The sequence below is a fragment of the Pan paniscus genome, chromosome 2 (genome assembly GCF_029289425.2).
Source record: "Pan paniscus chromosome 2, NHGRI_mPanPan1-v2.0_pri, whole genome shotgun sequence".
NCBI classification, from domain to species: Eukaryota; Metazoa; Chordata; class Mammalia; order Primates; family Hominidae; genus Pan; species Pan paniscus.
In genome coordinates this window covers 150,613,887-150,637,086 of record NC_085926.1, presented here as the reverse complement: position 1 = coordinate 150,637,086, position 23,200 = coordinate 150,613,887, and the positions used below count along the sequence as shown (strand labels likewise).

General features: G+C 35.5%; 1 long non-coding RNA gene across 2 annotated transcripts in view; it reads right to left on the bottom strand.

Annotated features, from left to right (window-relative positions):
- LOC117979796 (uncharacterized) overlaps positions 1–23,200 on the bottom strand; it is a 103,179-nt gene that overhangs the window by 8,650 nt on the left and 71,329 nt on the right. The window contains exons 4-5 of one of the 2 annotated variants that reach the window (XR_010111676.1): positions 8,627–8,748; positions 4,388–6,421 (exon numbers count right to left, since the gene is read on the bottom strand). This is a non-coding gene — a long non-coding RNA (uncharacterized LOC117979796). Of the gene's footprint in view, positions 1–4,387; positions 6,422–8,626; positions 8,749–23,200 lie in introns of those variants that run through there. The other variant, XR_010111677.1, reaches the window with a different exon arrangement.

Below are 23,200 nucleotides of genomic sequence, written 5' to 3'. Positions count from 1 at the left end.
TTTGAGCACTGAAGTCTACTCCAGGCATTTGTTTATGGTACTGAGAAAGAGCAACGAACAAAGTCCTGTCCTGTGGCGATTTCTTCCTAGAGAGAAGAGAGAGATAGCAATGTATTATGTCAAATAGCAATGAGTGCTATGGAGAAAGATAAAGAAGGGAAATAGGGAAAGATTATACTGGGTGAGATGTTGACTGATTTGCTCTTTTATTCTACTTGGAGTGATCTGGGAAGACATCACTGGTAAGGTAAAATTTAAACAGACATCTATAAGAAGCAAGGGAGTGAGGCATGAGCTCATCCAGGGGAATGATTTCAGGTAAAGGGAGCAGAAAGCTCGAGAATTAAAGGCATTAGTGCATTCAACTAGGAGGAAGAAGGTCAATATGTGTGGTCATCAGAACAAGAACAAGAGTGGTAAGAAAAGATGTTGGAGAGATAGCAGAGGGCCTAAGTCATGTAAGGCCAACTGTTTATTGTAGGACTTTGTATTTTACTCCAAAAGAGATGGGAAACTATTGGGTTGGGGGGAGTTGGGCAGAAGAGTGAGGTCATCTGAAAAATGTTTTTAGAGGACCACTTTGCTACTGTATTAAGCCTATGATGTAGAAGAGAAGCAGGGGAAGAGGCACAGAGTTCAGCAAGGAACTATTTTAATAGCATATGGAAGAAAAAGACAAGAGCATGAACTAGGATGGTGAGAAGTAGCCATAAGCTGGATATGTGGTGATATGGTTTGGCTTTGTGTGCTGACCCAAACCTCACCTCAAATCATAATCCCCACAATCCCCACGTGTCTAGGGAGGGACCTTATGGGGGGTGATTGGATCATGAGGGCGGTTTCCCTCATGCTGTTCTTATAATAGTGAGTAAATACTCATGAGATCTGATGGTTTCATAAGCATCTGGCATTTCCCTTGCTTGAGCTTCTTTCTTTCTTGCTGCCTTGTTGAGAAGGTTCCTGCTTCTCCTTCCACCATGACTGTAAGTTTCCTGAGGCCTCCCCAGCCATGTGGAACTGTGAGTCAATTAAAACTCATTCCTTTATAAATTACCAAGTCTTAGGGAAGTTGTTTACAGCAGTGTGAAAACAGACTAATACACGGGGTGAAGGAAGATACCACAGAATTTATTGATAGTTTAGATATGGGGTTGAAGAAGAAGTAAAGGATAAAAGGAGAAAGGATCCCAACAGCAAGGGGAAATTCCTCATCTTCATTTAAGATGGCTCCAAATGTGATAATTATCAATCTATTTAAAGCCTTCTCCTGATGAAAAGCATATATTTGGGAGCAAGTATACCCTTCAGAAAGATCCATGAAATTATTGCTTAGAGAGATATTATTAGAGGAAAACAAATTTGAGGTGAGCCTACACCTAAAAAGTAAATTTAAAGCAGCAACTTAATACCTATAAAGCTGGAGACAGCTTTAGGGAGTATTACTTACATGGTTTCAGTAACGGTCGGTCATAGGTAAAGGGTTTCACTAACAGAACATTAATCTAAGATAATACAAATATAGAAAAGAAACTTATTTTGTCACAGATTCAGTTAAAATTATCTGTGAAGAGGTGAAAATAAAGTGGTTTTTAAAACAAGACCATAAATTCAAAATTCTTGGGAAATAAATCTGCATTATGACTACTTTTAATGTTCAAACATATATCTTAAAGATTTATCTTTTATATATAATAAAAATCCCACAAGTACCAAGAAAAAAAGATTATGAAAGCAGTCAGAAATTTTGATGTCTCCCAAGGTAGGTGAGAGATTTGCTTTGTTTATGCTGTTGTTGTTTGTTTGTTTTTTCTTTTTTGTTTTTATTTTTTAATAGCTTGCAAAAAATCCCAAAGATGTTGGCAGGGAGAAGACTAAAATTCCATGGAAAATTAAAAATGAAGTGTATATAGAAGCTGACAACAACATGTTTTGGGCTAGGTTAATAGAGAAAATATTGTGGTCAGTTCAAGGCTAAGTTGACAACTGTTATTTCTTTTGCCAGGAAAAAGCCATAAATAGAGATCACTAATATTGACCTAAATGAAGGCAAGGGACAAAAGAAAAACTGCCACATATTAGCAAAGGGTATTTCTTTCCTTGTGGCCATATGACATTACTTTGGGGAAGCAAAAGGAATGACAAAATCTAGACAATGACCTGTGGAAGAAATCTCAAGACTAAATGCAGAAAGGTGAAATTAATGAATGCTGAAATTTTAACAAGAGGAGAGAATGATGAAATGTCACATTTATTTAATCTACCAAATTGCTAGAACCTAAAATTCAAAAGAATTAGACAAGAGTAAATTTAATAGATGTTAACATGTGTCTATGATTTGCTGGCTCAGGGAGTGAATACTAAACAACAATAAGTTAATCTAGGTAATGATCAATTTTTATTGACCATTATAGGTTAAACGTGTTAAAAACATTATTACATTTAGTTTTACAAATACATAGGTCATTTTTGCTATTTCACAGGTAAGTTAAAAATTCAGAAAATCCAAGCATCTGCACATATTTACCCCAGTAGTAACCACCCAGTCTGGTGTATGGGCCTCATCCTATTTCCTCTAGCACATGGTGTTGCTTGCAAAAACAGGCAATGTCTCAATATTAGGATTTAATAATTGTCTTTTAGGAACAAAAATCTCTTAAAAAGGTATCATATAATGGCTGAATTTCTAGCTTTTACTCTCAATCCCCTACTGTCTTCTTTACCTCTCCAAAGTTCCAACTGATCCAGGGATCCTGGAAACATTAAACAAAATCTGATTGGAGATCCTGCATATTTAGCTGGGTTCTCACTGCTGCTTGAAAAATACTTCATTGACTTTCTTTTGTAGTTACAACAAATAACTGAACTATTATTTTCCCTTCTTCACTGAGCCCATCTCCCTTGCATTCTGAGATTATTATTTTTTTATTTTTAAATAAAAACTTTGAGTCTGAAGTAAGAAATTTGAATTCACCTTTTCTCTATTTTAAAAACTCTCTGTGTCATTACTCTCCTTACACTTCTATTAAATCCTTCTCTGAAAGAAGGACTGTTCTTTTCAGAGATCTACCCTATCATCTCAAGATCAAATTGGTTTCTGGATTAATTTCCACATATCATCATATTCCAACCAGGACTTTTTGCATACCCCATACTCCACACCATGGTATGTTGTAGGTTTCTTTTCCCCAATTCCTATAAATATGGTCCCTTCCCCAGTCCCCTTACTTTGCGGATCTTTCTTCTTCATGTCCCAGCTGAATTTCTAACAATAGTCACAATTCATCTATTCCTTATTATATACCCTTTATCTGCTTGTAATTTGCCTCTATTTTACTGAAAATGCTGTCGTGAAGGTCATCTGGACCTTCTTATACACAAATCTGTTGTTTGAGGAGTAATCAGTCTCTTCTGTCTTCTGCAGCATCTGGACATGCTGATAGAGATTTTTAAAAATCTCTCTTCTTTATGAATTTTCCTTAGCAGTTCTTCCCTGTCTCCTCGCATAGTTCTGTCCTTTAAATGCAAGTCTTTCTAATGTTCTATCATAACTTTCTTCTCTGTGTTGACATTATTTCCTTTGTATTGTCATTTACTTCCATGATGTCAACTTTTACTTTTAAAGTTTCTGAAATTTACTTTCAATTCATTTTTTTAAATATTTTTATTTCCAGAAAGTTTATTCATCCATGTATTGACTCATTCAGAGATGTATTGGTACCCATTAAAGTCTGGATAACAGCATTACTTAGTGAGCTCTGATTTTAATTTTTAGTTTATTATAGCTTACAATAAAGTATAGACTAAAATATAACCAATAGAACAAAATAAAATGATACAATCAATGAAAGAGGCAAGAAGTGTAAAATAAGTATATGACTGTCTTAGTCCATTTTCTGCTACTATAACAAAATATCACAGATTGGATAATTTATAAAGAAAAGAAATTTATTTGGCTCATGGTTCTAGAGGCAGGGAAGTCCAAGATTGAGGGGCTGCATCTGGTAAGGGCCTTTCTTGCCGCATCATCCCATGGCAGAAGGCTGAAGCAAGTGTGCAAGACAGAGAAAGAAAGGGGGCCAAACTCCCTTGATAACTAATCCACAGCTGCAATAATGGCATTAATCCACTCTTGAGGGCTTTGCCCTCATGACCTAATCACCTGTTAAAGGTCCTATCTCTTAATATTGTCACAATAGTAATTAAATTTCAACATGTATTTTAGAGGAGGCATTCAAGTCGTAACAATGACAATCTAGGATAAAGGAAACTTACAGTTAAATACAAAAGTAGGCAGAGCTTCCTAGTAAATAGAGTTAAAAGGGAAGCACACTAATGTGCACGTCTCATTACTTAATAAAAAGGCAAATGTGAAATCATTAAGATTCTATTCTCCGTGAATAATTTGTACCACAAAGAAAATTTTCATGTTATGGCAACAAACAATAAACAATTTAATAAGTATGCATAGTGATACACAAAACAACAAATGATTTTCTTAAGATACTATTTATTTTACAAAAATTAGAAACATAGATGCACAGATAAATCCACCAAGCAGATACTTTTCATTTTAACATGTAACTTCTCAGTGAAAGGAAACTGTCGTGCCACTTTGCTAACCTTCTGAGGAATGCCTTCTGAGAATTATGGGAACAGATTTTATAACTGAGGCTTTAAAATTAACATTCCTTTTAGTGAGCTTCACATTGTAGCTCCTTACACTTCAGATATATTTGATTTGGGCATGAAAGTAAAAGATTTACACATTTTTTTCCAAATGCACAACCTGAAGCTAGTGAAAGTTTCCTTGATCTATTTTTCTACTGAAGTAGATATGCAACAACAACTGAATTCTAATAATCAATTGTTATAAACACACTGGATCAAATTTGGCAAAAATTAGAATGTCTGAAAGAAAAGGGAATAAATACGCTTGTACGTATATCTATCATGCTATTATTTCATTTGAGTTGCTGTAGGACAAAGATCTGGCATCTGTAAATGTCAGGAGGTTATGGCTGAGACCTGAATTTTGTGTTCTAACTAAGAGTGGAAAAAATCCTATCACGCGTTTTACTAATCATCTCAACATATAAATGAACTGTCACTGGCACAAACTTGAATATTATAGATAAATTTGTATTACTCCTTTAAGTCATTTGTTGTGTAATTATGTTTTGTCTTGTGGTGACTGTGGACTGCAAAGAGATGTCAAGCAAAAGTGAAACCCACACATTTCAGGCTTTTTGCCAATTCCTTTGAATGCAAAATTTGAATTTTGCATTGTTCCACAAGAAAAATAACTTGTTCCAGTTAACAGATGCTTTTTCTTGCAATAACTACCACGCTGAACAACTAATTTTTCAAAATGCACTTTTCAGGAGAAACAGACTTTTGTCAGTTATTTTGAGCACCAGTGTTCTCAATAGGAAACTAATATATTTCTCCACTGTGTTGGACCCTAGCCTCAACAAAACAATGCATTACTGTATCAAAATTACATATTTGTTCACTGTTCTTTGAGAAAAACACTATCCAATTACATTGTAAGAAAGAAAGAATAAACATTGGGGAAGAAAACAAATAATTTTACTTGCAGAAAAACAAAGTCATAGCTGAATCTTGGCTTATGTTTCAATCTTACATTTTAAATGGTTGTGATCCTAAAATAGCTCCATTTGTTTACCACCTCCCAGGAAAAAAAAAAAGCAACATCACAAAGTGTGATTCAACTGCCTTGTTTAAATTTCAAATGATTTTTCAGAACTAACAAAATTGGTCTTTAAATTAATACATGTAAGCTAATTGAGAAGTATTTGTAAAACTGGCATTGCTCACAGGATTTGGTATTATTATTTCTCTTTAAAAGATTCGTGATATTAAAAAATAGAATGAGCATGCAGAAACAAGCAACTATTCAGCATCACATATATAATAGGTAGCCTAAGAGCGGAATGAGGAAAATGTATATATCTTTTAATACAATTTATATACAAAAATTATTATACTGTTAATTAACTAAAGTTTATTGATAACCATAAGCAAAGTTTTCTCTTAGTGTTATATCTCCTTGTTAGGCTTTTGTGAAGTAGTAGTCTTTTAAAAACAGAAAATTACTACATTAAAAAAAAAAAAAACACCATGAACTGATGAAATTACCAAATTTCACTCCAGTACTCAAATTTCATTGCGGTTATAAGAGGGATAGTTCTTCACACACCCAAGTCTATCAAGAGGAAAGTCATTCCCTCTGCTCTGCACATTGGAGAATCACAGTCAATAGGAAGCCTTTTCACAACATTTTGCACGGCAGATGGACACCACCGGAAAGGAATTTGGAATCAGAGTTAGCCAACTGCAGGATGGGCTACTGATAGGGTATATACAGCTTCAGCAGATAAACTTCTAGGTCTGGCTGAAGCTATACAGATTAAGAAAGACAAGGAGGTTAATAGATATTTCTTGCCCATCACAACAAGATCCCAGTAAAAATAGATTAGTGAACTAGCCAATTAATTAGCAGTCTGACAAATAATATAAAATAATGTTGGAAGAAGAAAAATAACAAATGTTTTGAGAGTATATTAAGGAGAGTCAAGAAAGCACTAATAAAGGTCCAGAAATTTGCATAAGTTGTGGCAAGACTCACATGTTTAAATATATCCAATTATGTATAGTTTTTGCTAATTTCTTTCTAGAAATTACAAAACTGTTGCAACTGTCGGTTTGTAAGGGCTCCACAATTGGCCCTTCATTGGAAAATTGCTCTTAGCTGATGAGAGCCACCTCCTTCCCTTGGGTAACACAGCCAGTGACTGACTCATACAAGGATGCAAAAGGCCAACCCCCTTGCCTCAGAGGCCAAAAATGCTCATGTGGTTTAGGTTTCAGAACAATTCACCTTGCACATAAGGACATGGCTGGGTTTTACTTGAGACCACATCCTTGTACTGCTCTTTCCCCTTCTCTGTCTTGCCTCACACCCTTCCCTAGAGGCTATTCCTAAACAGCATGCCTCAGAACAACTCTTGAATCCCTATCTCAGGCTCTGTCCTGGAAAATCCAATCTAGAGATTCATAGTTTAGCTAAGATATCTTTGTATACTCCTTTAAATATTAAGTTTCTAAATGGCAATCTAACTCTGTGTTCCAAGCACTTAACATGGTTCTTGGCATGTATATACCCATGTTTATTCAAAGTAAATATTATCTTATGATCAATTTTAATCTGTTAATAATGTTTATTTTATTTGTATCCTCTATTATCTTTTCCATTAAACCTGCATTATATGGCATTTTAGAAATTCACACAGGCATTAAGCCCTTTAAGGAAACAAGTTGATAAATAGATAGCATTTAAAACCAATTTACCAATAATGAATCTCTTTGTACTTTTATTTAACTGGAGTCTCAATATATAGTTATTTGACTACTTGGATGTTCATTTACCTAGATATTTTCATTACAAATTGATAGACTTTTTAGAATATATATCAAGATAAAATTTTAGGCATGTAAGTTATTTTAAATTTTTTCCTATTCTGTCAGTATTTACAATGTGCATCACTCTCAATTTAGCGTTCCCATTTGTAGGGTATTTTGTAGAAAAAAACACTTTCCCAATGTGCATGAAAATTCATGTACAAAATATTTATTGTAGCACTGTTTATATGATGAAAAAATCTTAAAGATACATTTTCTAGTGAAAGAATCAGGACATAGAACATTGCAACAGAAAATATGTACCACATTGTATAAAATTCAGACTATATAACTAAATATTTACACATCCATAGCACATATACACATCTATGTGTTAAATGTACAGACAAAGGTCTCCTTTGTCTCCTTCTCTCCTTCCTCTGAATTCCTCCATACTTAATTAAGTATGTATCATTCTTAGGGCATTTATTCAATTCAAAAATATTTATTAAATTTCTACTAGATTCAATTATGAAAATATATTATTCCTATCTCAAGGAATTCACAATTAAGAGAAAGAACTGCATTAACAATAAAGCAATGACCAAAAGCTAAACTATGGTAAACTTGAATGCAATGTTGTGGACCTTTGGGAGGCAGAATTTTAAGATGTCCCCCAAGATTCTTGATTGGTTTGTTACTGGCTTTGACCAATGGGAAGCACATGCAGGAGATGGGAGAGTGAGAGGAAAGGTTCAGGTATTTCTTTCCCATTTCCTTTTTGCTATCACCCTGCTATTGAGCATACACTATGTGTCAGGCATTACCCATACATATTACATACTTAAACTTCATTTCATTTTCATAACATACCATTGAAGTGACAGTTATTATTATACACATTTTAAAAATGGTATTAGGTAAATTGCTGTAGGTCGTGGAGAGAAAAAATGGTGGAGTCAGAATTTTAACTCAGGTAAGCTGACTCCAGAACTAATCACTATCACATACTGTAATCATCTTGGATAACCTGAATTTGTGACCTTAGGGAGGAAAGATAAGTTTTACTCTTGATACACTTATTAGGATCTCAAAAAAAAAAAAAACAGATTTTACCATTAATGTTGGGTTCTTTCCCACACTTGATTATTTTTCTGTACTTGTCATAGAAAGAGATGATATTAGATATAGTTTGAAATCTTACCCATTGTTGCAATACAATATGAAACTCATATGAACAACTTGCGATGCATCCATATCACTTCATGGTAACACTCAAACTAGGAAAAGAGGGGAACTTCCTCAACCTGTTAAAGGCACCTCAACCTGATAAAAGAAAAACATCACAATTAATGGTGAAAGACTGCAAGTATTCCCCCTAAGATCAGACGCAAGGCAAGGTTATCCACTCTCTCCAACTTTATTCAAATTGTACTAAAGTTTCTAGCCAGGGCAATTAGGCAAGAAAAGGAAATAAAAAATATCTAGATTGGAAAGGAGAAAGTAAAATTATCTCCAATTGCAGATAATATAATCTTCTATAAAGAAAATTCTAAACAATGAACAAGAACACTGAGTCATTAGAGCTAATCAATAAGTCAGCAAGGTTGCAGAATATAAGATCAGTATACAAATATCAGTGGTCTTCTCTGTACCACAATAAATAATCCAAAAATGAAATTAAAATCAGTTCATTTATGATACAATAAAAAATATTTAAATACTTGGGAGTATATTTAACAAAAGTGCCAGATTTGTACACTGAAAATTTCAAAACATCATTGAAAGAAATTAAGGAAGTTTAAATAAATAAAAAGACATCTCATGTTCTTGGATTGGAAAACTTAAATGGCATAAGTATTATGAATTGGAAAATTTAAATGGCATAATTATTATGGATTGGAAAACTTAAATGGCACAAATGGCATAAATGATATTTAAAACTTAAATATTATTTAAATGGCAATAATCTGTAAATTGACCTCCTGATTCAATATAATTCTGATTAAAATCTGGCTGTCATTTTTGCAGAAATTTACAAGCTCTTCTTAAAATGTATATGGAAGGACAAATGACTCAGAATAACCAAAACGGTCCTTTAAAAGAACAAGGCCAGGCACTGTGGCTGACACCTGTAATCCCATAACTCTGGGAGGCTGAGGCATGAGGATCACTTGAGGTCAGGGGTTCAAGATCACTCTGCATGATACAGCGAGACCCCACTATAGACAGAGATTCCCCTGAGGCAAATGCAAGTCAAAACTATAATAAGATACTACTTCACACACACTAAGATTGCTATCATCAAACAGACAGACAATATCAAGTGTTGGAGAGGATGGAGAAAAATTAGAACACTCACACATTGGTAGTGGGAATGTAAAATATTGCAGCTGCTTTGATAAACAGTCAAGCAGTTCCTCAAGTGCTTAAGCATAGAATTACCATATGGCCCAGCAATTACTTCCACACCTAAGTACATACTGAAAATAATTGGAAATACATGTTCACATAAAAACTTTTACATAATGTTTATAGCATTATGCACAATAGCCAAAAAATAGAAACAACCCAATGCACATAACCAATGAATGGATAAACAAAATGCAGTATATTCACACAACCATATTATTCAGCCACAAAAAGGAATAAAGTGCTGATCCTTGCTACAACATTGATTAACTTTGAAAACAGTATGCCAAGTGAAAGGAGCTAAACACAAAATACTACATATTGCATGATTAGATTTATGTAAAATGTCCAGAATGGGCAAATTCATAAAGATATAAAATAGATTATTGGTTGCCAGGAACTAGCGGAATTGGGAATTAAAGAGTGATCACTATTGGGTTTAAAGTTCCTATTCAGGGTGATATTATTCTGCAATCAGATAGTGGTAATTGTTGTACAATCTGTGAATATACTTAAAAAGCCGCAGAATTGTATACTTTAAGAGAACTAATTTTATGGTAAAGAATATCTTACTTAAAAATACGTATTATGTAAATTACATGGAAATAAGATTCATGAGTAAATGGGTTATGCTGATCTATAGTAGGTATTCAACAAATATTTGTTGAAAAAAATGAATGCATAGTAACTCTGCTTAAGAATAGAAATTATAGAAAACTACAATATATGAAGCATAATTAAGAATTTAATCATAAGTAGCCAAGATCAGAAAACTAGAAATAGAAATATTTTGAGAATGACAACTGTTACAGAGTTTTAAACCATTTTCCCTTTAAAAAGTACCAATTTTTTTCTGAGTAACTCAATGTAGAATCACGAAGTAATATCTAAATACGGTGTTGCCAAAAATTACTTGCTAAGGGTTATTTGAAATGGACGTTTAATGGAGTAGATCCCTTAAGGTTCTATGTAAGAATTGTGGTTTTTGCAAAGGTTTTAAGTTAAAATGAAATTTTAGGAGAGATTAATCAATTCTGACTTGTTACAAAAGACTGTAATCATGCTAAACCCTGAATTGTTCTCCAGCGTATTCTGTACCTAAAATTGACAAAAACAGACTTTTTTCTTTCACCTTTCAGTTAGGACACGTATTTTAAGAGATGGTTATATTTATTCCAAGTTTATTTAGCTAAATATAGTGATCAATTTTGACTTCATTTGAGATGAATATGACAGAAAATGGAAGCTTTGTAAAGCTGCTCTTTATTTCACTTCTAACCTCTTTAGTTTCTTTAAAAGTGATCTTATTTGGGGCGTGTGTGCATGTCATATAAATATATGTGTTCATATCTATGTAGATATATCCTAAGCTCTTTGTAGATGTGCAAATATCTATGAATTATCAAATTTACTGGTATACATTTAGGCAATTAACAAGTAAGTTAATCATACCAGTTATAAATTTCAAAGAAGAAGGATAATAAAATGTTAACTCTAAATTGCAGGTTATAACTCTAAAAAGATATATTTTTAGGCTGTGATACTGCTAGATTAGTCAGAGTATTGTGTTAAAATTGACAACCAACTTGACTTAAGCAATGAGTATATGTTCTAATTAAGCTTAATGTTCTTGGTGGTAAAAGAGCATTTTCTTAGTATATGTTAAACAGTAGTGAGATGCACTAATGCAATTGCTCTGGAGTAAATACAATTTTGGTATCAATGTCTTAACTTCATAAACAAGTGAGAACAAATGAACACACCTAATCTAACCTGGCTTTGATAATTTGCAGAGTGGTTTTTATAACTAATCCACTATATACACCTATTTGCTTGCCAGATTTTCAAGTGTCTCCAAGTTATCTTGAAATTCGTGATAGCATTCATTCTTTCTGTTAGGGCGTTGCTCTCCTTAGTGACATCTTCAGATTCAGAGATCACAATCATTTCACTAATAACAGACATCTTTTCCTAGGTATTATACTTTCCTACAAAAAGAATATAATGGTGCCACCAAAAGAGGATTGCTGCGGCCTAAATACAAACATAATTGGAAAAAACAAGTATACACTTAAAAATCCATAAATATTCCTAGGAGGACACCTCCTCAAACCCACTCATTCTGTAAACTAACAAGCAGGGAGACAGGCCCAAGGGCACAGATGTACTAACCAGATCCAAGCTCAAGTCCTGGCATCTACCCTTGCATATAACTCCCACAGTTGTGTCTAATACGCATGTCATTTCTGTAGCAAGTCCCCTCTTAAATGTGATGAAGAACGTACCAAAGAGTTTCCTGTCTTTTTCTTGAAGATATATGTGCTGTTTTAATTGATTTTATAGTACCAATATGGTATCATCAACATAACCCTAATGAAAGAGATAGTTCTCATGGTCATGGCAACTTACAAAATAAAATTTTTCTCATTTCTCCAAAAACACTTCTAAAGTCTGGCAATAAGCAGGCTTTCTATTTGCATAGTTGCCATCTCAATGTGTCCACAGCTTTGATCTCTGCTTTTCTTACTTCACATCGTAGCACGTATTCTCTGTTACTATGCAGATAAAATTATATATACATTTTATATTTTTTATCTTTAAAAGATACCTAATATTTTAGTATGCTGACATGCCCAGAGTAATTTAGCTATTCCTATAAGTGGACATTTAAGTTGCTTATATTTTTCCATTTTTTAAAAGATAGTGCTGCAATGAATATATTTCTGAGTTTTTCCTTATAAATTTTATATTATTACCTTAAATTTGATATGCAGATATGGATTAACCTGATGAACTATGTATAGTTTAAATTATTCTTGATTCTTATTATCATATTGCTTCCCAAAAGGGTTCTTCCCATTAAAATAGTTCTAATAATACATAAGGATATTTTTCATCAGATCCTCACCTACAGCATGTATTATTACTAAAACATTTTTAAATAGTCCAAATACTGTAATTTATATTAATTTATTTATGTGTTCATGTTTGCTAAATTAGGTTATTTTTCTGTATGTTTTTTATGTGTTTATGGATTTGTTACCTCCTAAATATCAATTGTCTTCTTCCTTGATTCATTAATATAAGTATATTTATGTTAAACTTACATTTAATTTTTTTTTTTTTTTTTGAGATGAAGTCTTGCTCTCTCACCCAGGCTGGAGTGCAGTGGCGCGATCTCACTCACTGCAAGCTCCACCTCCCGGGTTCACGCCATTCTTCTGCCTCAGCCTCCCGAGTAGCTGGAACTACAGGTGCCCGCCACGACATCCAGCTAATTTTTATATTTTTAGTAGAGATGAGATTTCACTGTGTTGGCTAGGCTGATCTCGAACTCCTGACCTCAAGTGATCCACCCGCCTAGGCCTCCCAAAGTGCTGAGATTACAGGCGTGAGCCACCGCACCTGGTCAGCTCTGCAGCTTTTTACTGTTTCTAGGGGTCCTGTACCCTAACACATACAAAGATCCTTTGTGCATCAGAGGAGGTCTGGAGTTTGTGTACATACTCGGCTAGGGCAAGTGGAAAGACCTCAGGCTTTGATAAAGTGGACCACCCTCATGGATTCTCAAACCAATTCAGTGAAATTTTCTGGGGATAGTATGAAAATCTTAAAAGCGATCCGTATACTCCATCCTTTTTTCTTTTTCCCACTTCTCCTGCAAAGATGACAATTCACAGGCATTTCTTGTCTCCCGTGAAACTAACCATGTAAGAATATGGCCATACATTGTTATGTTTAAAATGCAATGGCTGCGGAAGTGTTTTGAACACTGAGATGCATCACACACACTAGTTTTTACTTCTGCCTTTTGTGTTACTTCTGTGCTACAGGTAATGAAATGTGCTCAGCTGCCTACACATTCTCTTTTTACATAAGCTAGACAATACGACCAGATGAGCAGCAGCTTACACTGTAGCTGTGGAAATTGAAATCAAATTATCCTCCTTTATATGGCAATTAGAAAAGCTAACTTTATAGAGGAGTTAACTTTACACGGCACCATATCTGTTTTCATTCATTTTTTAAAAAACAAAGTAAAATAACTTTACTGGAAATGTGTTTACAACATGAAGTGTTTGGAAGATTTTACTCATATCCTTTCAGGTGGTCAAGTATCGTATGAGAGAAAAGAGTGGTTACATCTTGCGGGGCATGATCTAAATTAAAATTTCATTTTCTAAATTTGAATAATGAGGAAAATTCTTGGAAATCGAAATGGAACAGAGAAAGCTTAATTATTAATCATCAACACCAAAAAAAAATAAATGCAGTAATTACTGTATTGGGTTGATTTTAAGAAATATAGAAAATAATGTATAATTTTAGAATCCATAAAAGTGTATGTGTTTCCAAATTGGAAACGCATATGGATAGTGCAATAACAATAATGAATTATACCTCTCAACTTTATCACATTGTGGCCTTTTCTGTTCTATCGTCTGAGATGAGTCTTCTTATGGGCAGATGGGTAAAATATTTTTAATATTAATTAGACTTCTGGTAAGTTTTCTTAGGAAAAACTTACATGTAGACATAAATTTAAAAGTACACTTCAGACGTGAAGGTATTTAGAGACCAGCATGCATAATTGTACTCGAATATTCTTTTTGAAAACTGTGGGCCGGGGCAGTGGCTTGCGCCTGTAATCCCAACACTTTGGGAGGCCAAGACAGAAGAATAGCTTGAGCCAGGAGTTGAAGAACAGCCTGGGTAATATAATGAGACCCCATCTCTACAAAAAAGAAAAAAAATAAAATTAGTTGGGCATGGTAGTGTGTGCCTGTAGTCCTAGATACTCAGGAGGCTGAGGTGGGAGAATTGCTTGAGCATGGGAAGTGGAGGCTGCATTGAGCCATGATCATGCCACTGCACTCCAGCTTGGGTGACAGAACAAGACTCTATTTCCAGAGAAAAAAAGAAAGAGAAGAAAGAAAGAAAGAGAGAGAGAGGAGGGAGAGAGGGAAGGAAGGAAGGAAGGAAGGAAGGAAGGAAGGAAGGAAGGAAGGAAGGAAGGAAGGAAAGAAAAACTGTGCAATATAGACTGTGATTAGGAATCAAGACAAGAAAAAATTATCACTATTGCATAGGTAGTTCTATTGCAGACAAATGAGCTAGATTTATGCTAGCTATATCTCACTCCACATATCTAGTCACAAAACACCTATAAATTTTTTCACTTCACAAAAGAAATATTCCTCCTTATTACTTCCTACAAATGAAAATTCAAGTGATGGAAATAACCTGAAAGCTTTAACTGCAGACTTCCTTTTAGCTCTAAGATTATGTGGACTCTAATTGGCAAGTGTGTTGTGAAAATGTAATGAATACCAGGAGCAGAAATAAGCAGTTCCATCATTCTCAGCCTTATTTAAACAATGGTTTATACAGTGACATGGGCAGCAAGAAATCTGTTCTCCTCCTCCAGCTGGAATAGTCACGCTGAGCTGATCTATTTAATAATTACTGACTAAATATTTACAACAAGTTGCTTTTGTTTTAAAGCTCAGAGTCAAGATATTTAGAAACTATGATGAGTTTATTTCCAGAGGTCACAAATTAACATTCTTGACTTTAGGGAAAGATAACCATATACGGTATAACATTTTTATTCATGGTGGTAATATATCACAGGACAGATCCTGATTGGGTGTGAAATATTGAGCTCTTCTCTGCCAAAGTTTACCAAATAGTTAGAAATCATTTTGATTGTTAATTTGTTTAATGCTTAAACTGCTATTTGTTCTCTTTAATACATACTGAAGATTATAAAACTTGAACTCATTAATCGACAATCATGTTAAAGCAGCATTGTCAGATTGCCATCTAGTATCTGAATCAGATTTCATGAAAAGGTGATTTTGTTCTTTTCAATCCTATAGAAAAAAAGGTAAAACTATACATAACGATTTCATTTTTTGTAATGTGGTTTTTACAGGAAGAAGCACTTAATGAAGAGAATCCCAAGAATCAAGAGGTTGAGCTTTTCACAATAACCTACCACACATAAGGTAGAGAGAAATATGTGTTTCAGCACAGTTACCAGACACTGCAGAGACTGGGCCTCGCTGTCGCTCCAGGCCCAAATTTTTGGGCTTCTCACTTTCTTTCTTGTGCTTTAACAGCATCTTCTTTCCTGGTCCATAACGTGCAACTCCCCCTTTCACTTCAAGGAGCCTGTAGGTCCTGTTTCTCTCTCTCTCTCTCTCTCTCTCTCTCTCTGTCTCTCTCTCTCTCTCTTTCTCTATCTCTCTCTCTCAATAACTTCTTCCTTCACGGATTACCCCCCAAGAAGGATGTAAGTCACTCTCCCAAGTATGTGACTCATGTGTATGTGCAATTGTGTGAAATAAAACATATACAGAGAAGTACACGCAACCAAAAGGTATACTTTAATGATGCAGTTTCACTCTTAATAGTATTGATGAACACAAAGTATTTATTTTAATGTACTCCAGTTTGTAATCTTTAATGTGTTTCTGTGTTCTATTTCATAAACTTTTCTCTACCCAATGCTATAGGCTGAATGTTTATGCCCCCTTGTCTCCAAATTCATATGTTAGAATTTAGTTCCAAATGTGATGGTTTGGATGTTTGTTTCTTACAAATCTCATTTTGAAATGTGATTCCCCAGTGTTGAAGATGGGGCCTTGTCGGAGGTGTTTGTGTCATGGGAGTGGAGCCCTCATGAATAGCTTGGTGCCCTCCCTGTAGTAATGAGTGAGTTCTCACTCTATTCATGCAAGAGCTGGTTGTTTAAATAGCCTGGAACCTCTCTTGCTCCCTCTCTTACATGTGACACACTTGCTCCTCCTTCACCTTCTGCCATGATTGTTGGCTTCCTAAGGCCTTCACCAGAAGCAGATGCTGGCACCATATTTCTTGTACATCTGTAAAACTATAAACCAAAATAAATCCCTTTTCTTTATAATTTACCCAGAATCAGGTCTTCCTTTCTAGCAATGCAAAACAGACTAACACAGATGGTATTAGGAGATAAGGTCGTGGGAGATGATTAGGTCATGAGGGAAGAGCTAAGAGCTCTCATGAATGGGATTAATGACCTTATCAAAGAGGCCTTAGAGAGCTCCTTTGCCTTTTTTTGCCATGAAAGAACACAGTGAGAAGGCACAATGAGAAGGAACCAAAAAGTGGGCCCTCAAAAGACAGTAAATCAGCCAGTGCCTTAATCTTGGATTTCCCAGCATCTAAGCCTGTGAGAAATAAATACAGTATCTGTTGTTTATAAGTCCCTCAGCCTACAGTAGTTTGTTATAGCAGCCCAAACAAAGACACCCAAAGTGATGAAGATATTCTTTTATGTTGCTTTCTAGAATATTGTTTTGCCTTTTGCCAACAGCTTTCCCTTTCACAATTCAGAATTATTTTTTGTATTTGTACTTTTATAGTTGCTGTGAGATAGAAGTCAACATCTTAGGCAGAGAGAATAGCTAACACTAAGACAGCTGTCAAGATCCTGAATCTAAGGAGGAAGAAGAAGAAGAGGAGGCTGGAGCCAGTGAATGAGGCAAGAGGGAGAGGAAATGAGGTGTAGAGGCAGCCATTGCCACCCACTGAAGAACCTCTTTGACTTTGGTAACCTTTTTAAATTTTGTTCTAAATGTATGGGAAGCTATTTGAGAATTGGGAACAGGTGTGTGATGTGGTAAGATTTAGCTCACTAAGAATCACTGACTACTGTGAGAATAATTAACAGAGATGCACAAGTAAATGCAGGTGAACCAGTTAGGAGGCTTCTGCACTTTGCCAGGTGAGAGATAATGGAGGCTTGGACTGGGATTCCAACAGTGGAGGTGGTGAACCATGAACAGACTTGAGGTTTGTTCTGAAAGTAAAGTTAACAAGATTTTCTGATAGATCAGATATAGGCTTGAGAGAGAAAAAGGTATCAAATACGATTCCAAGATGATGATATTTACTGAAATAAGAAAAACATCAGTTAACATTTTGTTGGCTCAACAAAACTCTGATCCAGTTGTGAATGTTGCCAGAAGTAGTCTATATCACCAATTTTGGACTTAATGATAAAAAAATTACCTTGTATTTGATAATGCCTTCCTAGTTAATGTATAAGCTTATCAGTTCCCATATATTAAAGTTATTATAAAAAATAACTTTTAGATATTTGCCAAGCATTCTCATAGGCACTATTCATTCAATCAACCCCTTGAAAGGTTGGCTGAGCCATTAGCCCCCCTTATTTTCAGCCGAGGAAGAGTAAATACAATATTTAATAGGTAGCGAAGTTGAATCTTCAACTGTCTATGACTCTAGAATTCCTTTCTTCTTTTATATATCTTGTGTAACCTTAGTAACTGCAATATCAATGGCTAAGCACAAAACCACTAATAAGATGTTTGCTAATTGGTTGATTGAACGGTACACACCTGTTATATCGGGCAAAAAAGATTCTTAGTCAACTATCTACTGATTACACCAGGAAGGCAAAACCTAATTCTATTTCTTCTACTTGATGGTGTTATCTATTTTTAATTAAGTTTATCTAGAAATATTTAACTTATAAGCCTAAACATATTTTCTAATTAAAGTATATGAACATACCCTGGAGTTATATCCCGGCTAATTTTTCCTAATCTGTTTGTTTGAAGTCTCCTTAGTGAGGAAGTGTGAATTGAAGCATGAATGATAAAGAACGAAATGTTGTTTCTACCTGAACTTAAAAATTCAACAGAAAGAACTCATCAACAGCAATTAGTGTCAAAACCCAGATGGTCAGAAGAGACAGACCATCACCTGATTTTATTAATTTATTAAGGAAACGTTTAACGTTGAGATGGGTCTTCAGAAATGTACCCCAAATATGTTATTTTTCCAATAGGCTAATTTAATTAATTCCAACTGGGTTAATTTGAACACATTATCATTGTTTATCTAAAGAGAAAGAACAGGTACAATAAGTTCTAATATAGTGGAGTGAACACAAGACTGAACCCTTTAAATAATTAACGTGAATTCAAGTAACAATAGTTTAAAATCTGAACATGTTAAATTGTCCCCTTAGAGTAAAAATAAAAATAAACTTGTAATACCTGGCATTTGTATAGTGCTTTATAAATTCCATAAAGTGCTTGTACATATTCTGATTTGATATTTACTATCACCCTTAATTATATCCATAGTTTACATTCAATTGAATGATTGTGCCAGGCATCATGCTCAATGTTTTACATACATTATCTTATTTCACTTTTTTCTAATAACTTACAAGTTAGGTTAGTTAAGTAAGGTTTTTGTTGACCAGACAAATATATACTGTCTAACTTAAACAATATTAAAAATATGCTAATTTTAAAGGCTGGAACTCAGACAAATTGAAGCACTTTCTTTGAAAGCATCTGGTTCCAATGCTTTTTCAGGTTTTATCACATTCTGTCCAAGGTTCACATTTTTATGACAGTCTGTCTGGCCAGACTTGGAGTTTGTACCCATTCTCTTGTCCAGATGTTTCAATCTGATTAAGACTAATTTCTGAGCGTGGAAGGTGGAAATAAAAGAAGATTGCTTTACCTGTAACAACTTTGGCATTGACATAGAAACTAAAGCATACCATATAACATTTAAAGGGAAAAAACACATGAAAAGTTAATGCTACCTCCCAGATTTCCAGAGTCAGTAGAGAGAAAAGAGGAGAAATCTCAGGCTATACGCACAAGGCAAAGAAGAGGTCGGGTGGCTCCTGCAGCCTTTAAGTCCCTAAGAAGCTAGGTCAATCTCGATAGTCACCAAGAAACAGACCTTCTGACAGAGAGTCCAGCAGATTTAATAGTAGTGGGACATCTGGGGGCTTCACTCTGGTAGGAGTGAAGCCAGATTTTGGCTTGTAAATAAGCTTGAGTTGGGGGTTGATGTGCAAGTCCAATGTCTGCTCTGGAGAGATGCTCATAGGGCCCTCTCTTCTTTGCTTAACATTCTATGAAGGAAATACAACTGCCAAGAAAGAATCAACAAATACGCGAGAAAGCTTTTGAGAGAAGGAAAGTAGTTGGGAAGGGTGCATGTTTTGGAGTGGGGATATGGTGAGCCTGCTGTCAAGGGAAGAAGGCCGCTGGTAGCAGCAGAAAAAGGCATAGTAAAATAAAGTTCTGTTGCTTCCCTTGCCCACTGTGTTCAATTATTGGGAAAATCATCAATAGTTCTCTTGTTTCAGAACTCTATGGCAACTACCACTGGGGCTGGTGTTCTCAGAGGAACTATCAGAGCAGCACTGAAGCTTGGTTGGGCATAGGAGTTGATGAAAACACATGATACAGATTGGGGATACCTAATCCAAAAATCTGAAATTCAAAATGCTCCAAAATCTAAAACTTTTTTAACATTAACATGACACCACAGGGGTGGATGAAATAGTGTGATTTCTGCTTTCTGATGGCTTAATCTATATGAACTTTGTTTCATGCACAAAATTATTTAAAAGATTGTATAAAACTACATTCAGGCTATGTATGTAAGGTGTATATGAAACATAAGTAAATTTTGTATTTAGACTTGAGTCCCATCTCTAAGATATCTCATTACATATATGCAAATATTCCAAAATCTGAGAAATCTGAATTCTGAAATCTGAAACACTTCTGGTCCCAAGCTTTTCAGACAAGAAATAGTCAACCTGTATCTACTAGACATGGCATTTTGCCTTTTTATCCAGACCCCTCCAAACCCTAAGGGTTTGTGGACTACTTCCTAGGGTGACTGCCTCCTACCAATTCTGCATTTTCCTGAATATTTAGAGATAAGTAGCAGTTGCTCAGATGATAGCTAATAAGAGTGATTGCTGCCAGGCACGGTGGCTCACACCTGTAATCTCAGAACTTTGGGAGGCTGAGCCGGGTGGAATGCCTGAGTCTAGGAGTTTGAGACCAGCCTGGGCAACATGGCAAAACCCCGTTGTCTACTAAAAACACAAAAAATTAGTTGGATGTGGTGGTGTGCACCTGTAATCCCAGCTATTCGGGAGGTTGAGATGTGAGAATCACCTGAGCCCGGGAAGTCTAGGCTACAGTAAGCTGAGATTGCACCACTGCACTCCAGCCTGGGCAACTGAAGTGAGACCCTGTCTCAAAAAAAACAATGATTAATGAATTATGGTTTTCTGTCGGCTGAACCTTTCCTCCCTAAGAAATATCTCTTCTATTCTCTCTCAACTCATTAACTGACTAGACTGGGGTCTGGCCTTCAGATTTCCCTAATATTCACTCCAGACAGAATAGCTGATATCAAACCTCACAGGCTTGGTATCAAAATAGCTGGAAACCCAATAACTACAGCTACTTTGAGTAAAAATTAAAAACTGAAAAACATATACCATCTAAGGCAAATGCTATTATTATTAGCTAACCACACACTATTTACACATAACTTCACATGTAAATTCAAACCACTGCATTAAAAAGCCCAAGTTAAAGCTTACACCAATGTGAAAGCTCTTACTAAAAAATGTGAATGCTGGTCAGGCAGAAAGAATGGAGTTGTGAAGAATGAAATTATGAAAATAAAGTGCATACATGCCTGGCATAAAGTAGGCAGTTATTAGTTAGAATTTCTGTCTTACTTTTAGCAATCATACACTTTGTAAATAAAAAGCCAGGTTTGTGTCTTTTTAAAAAATTGGTACAGCTTCAGGCACTGTATAAGTTTTCTGAGGCTGCTGTAACAAATACCACAAACATAGTGGCTTCAAACAACAGAAATTTATTCTCTCACAGTTCTGGAGGCCAGCATCTGAAATCAGTATCACTGTTCTGAAATCAAAATGTGGCGTGGCAGGGCTGTGCTCCTTCAGGAAGCTCCAGGGGAAAGAATCTGTGTCTTGCCTCTTCCAATTTCTGGTGACTGCTGACATTTCTTGGCTTGTGGCTGCATCACTCCTGTCTTCATGGAATCTCCCTTTGCTTTGTCTTCACACTCTCGTGTTTGTTTCAAATATCCCTCTGTTTGTCTCTTGTAAGGACACTTGTGATGACATTGGGTCCAGATAATCCAGAGTAATCTCCCATCTCAGGATTCTTAACTTGATAACCATGGACAAAGACCTTTTTTTTGCCATATAAGGTAAAATTCACGGGTACTAGGAATTAAGATGTGGGATGCACTTTTTAGCCTACACCACAAACACCTATGCTAACACATAGTAAGTTGTTAACAACTATTTGTAGAATAAAATCTCTTTCCAAAGCCTCTTTCCGCTGAGTCTTCTAGCTCTTATGATCTGTATTATTGATAGCACTTTGTCATATACTCATAGATATGTCACTTGTCATATACTCATAGATATGTTATTTTTACATCTTTTCTCTTCTTCCAGTGATCAGCTAACAAAAGTGCTTTTAAGCAACATGATTGTGAAGAAGACATCATAGACATGTTAGACTAGAAGCAGATATCAGTCTTAATATTTTGAGCCGTGATGGAAAGTAGCAAGCAACAAGGGGATGGTTCATTTAAAAATCTGTCACTTTCCAAGTATACTCATGTTGGTAGTCATTCTTCCAATGAGGGACTAGGAAAAACACTGAGGACTTCTTTAACTTGGAAGTAAGTTCACTATCAGGAATTTAAGATACGAGATTGACATAGTGTGACTGAGTACCCTCATTTTTTTAAGAAAAGGAGAACAGAGTTATTTTTTCTCTTCTTTTCTCTTCTCTGTTTTCCTTTGTTCCCCACTTCCTACATAGCCCTTTAGAAATGCAAATATAGCCCTTCACCTCCCCTTCACCAGACACTCCTTACAGGGCAGGTTCATCTAACTATGTGCTTAGAAGCTCCAGAGTGAGAAACTCTCACCCACCAGGAGACTGTCTCAAGAGAAAACAGTCAATTTACAACTCAAAGTATCCCTGCTATAAAATCCTCTCCTATCTGGTGAGTTTTGGCCACCTTTACAACCTAGTTCTGCCCATGAAGATGCCAACTCAACCACCTGGTAGATAAGGCACCAAAGCAAGTATGTGGACCCCCAACTGCTCACTTCCTCCCCTGCATGCCATTTATGCCAGCATGCCAGGCCCCCTTTTAAAAGGATATGCTTTCTACTCCAAAAGTGAAGTGGTATCCTTAGTCAGGAAGCCTATACTTCCTCCTCTAAGCTAGTTTTGGAATAAAAAGCCACTTTCTTTATACCAGGCCTTGCTCTTGTTAATTGGACTCTGCAAGTGGCATGCGGCTGAACCTGTGTTTCAGTTACAATATCGTGGATGACACAAGAATGGTTTTCATAGTTGAAGAAATAATGTGGTTATCAAAGGGATGATATGGTAAGCAAGACTATCCTCACATGAAACATTAGCATAAATGACTGGGCTCTTGGAGGGATGGTGTGTTCTGA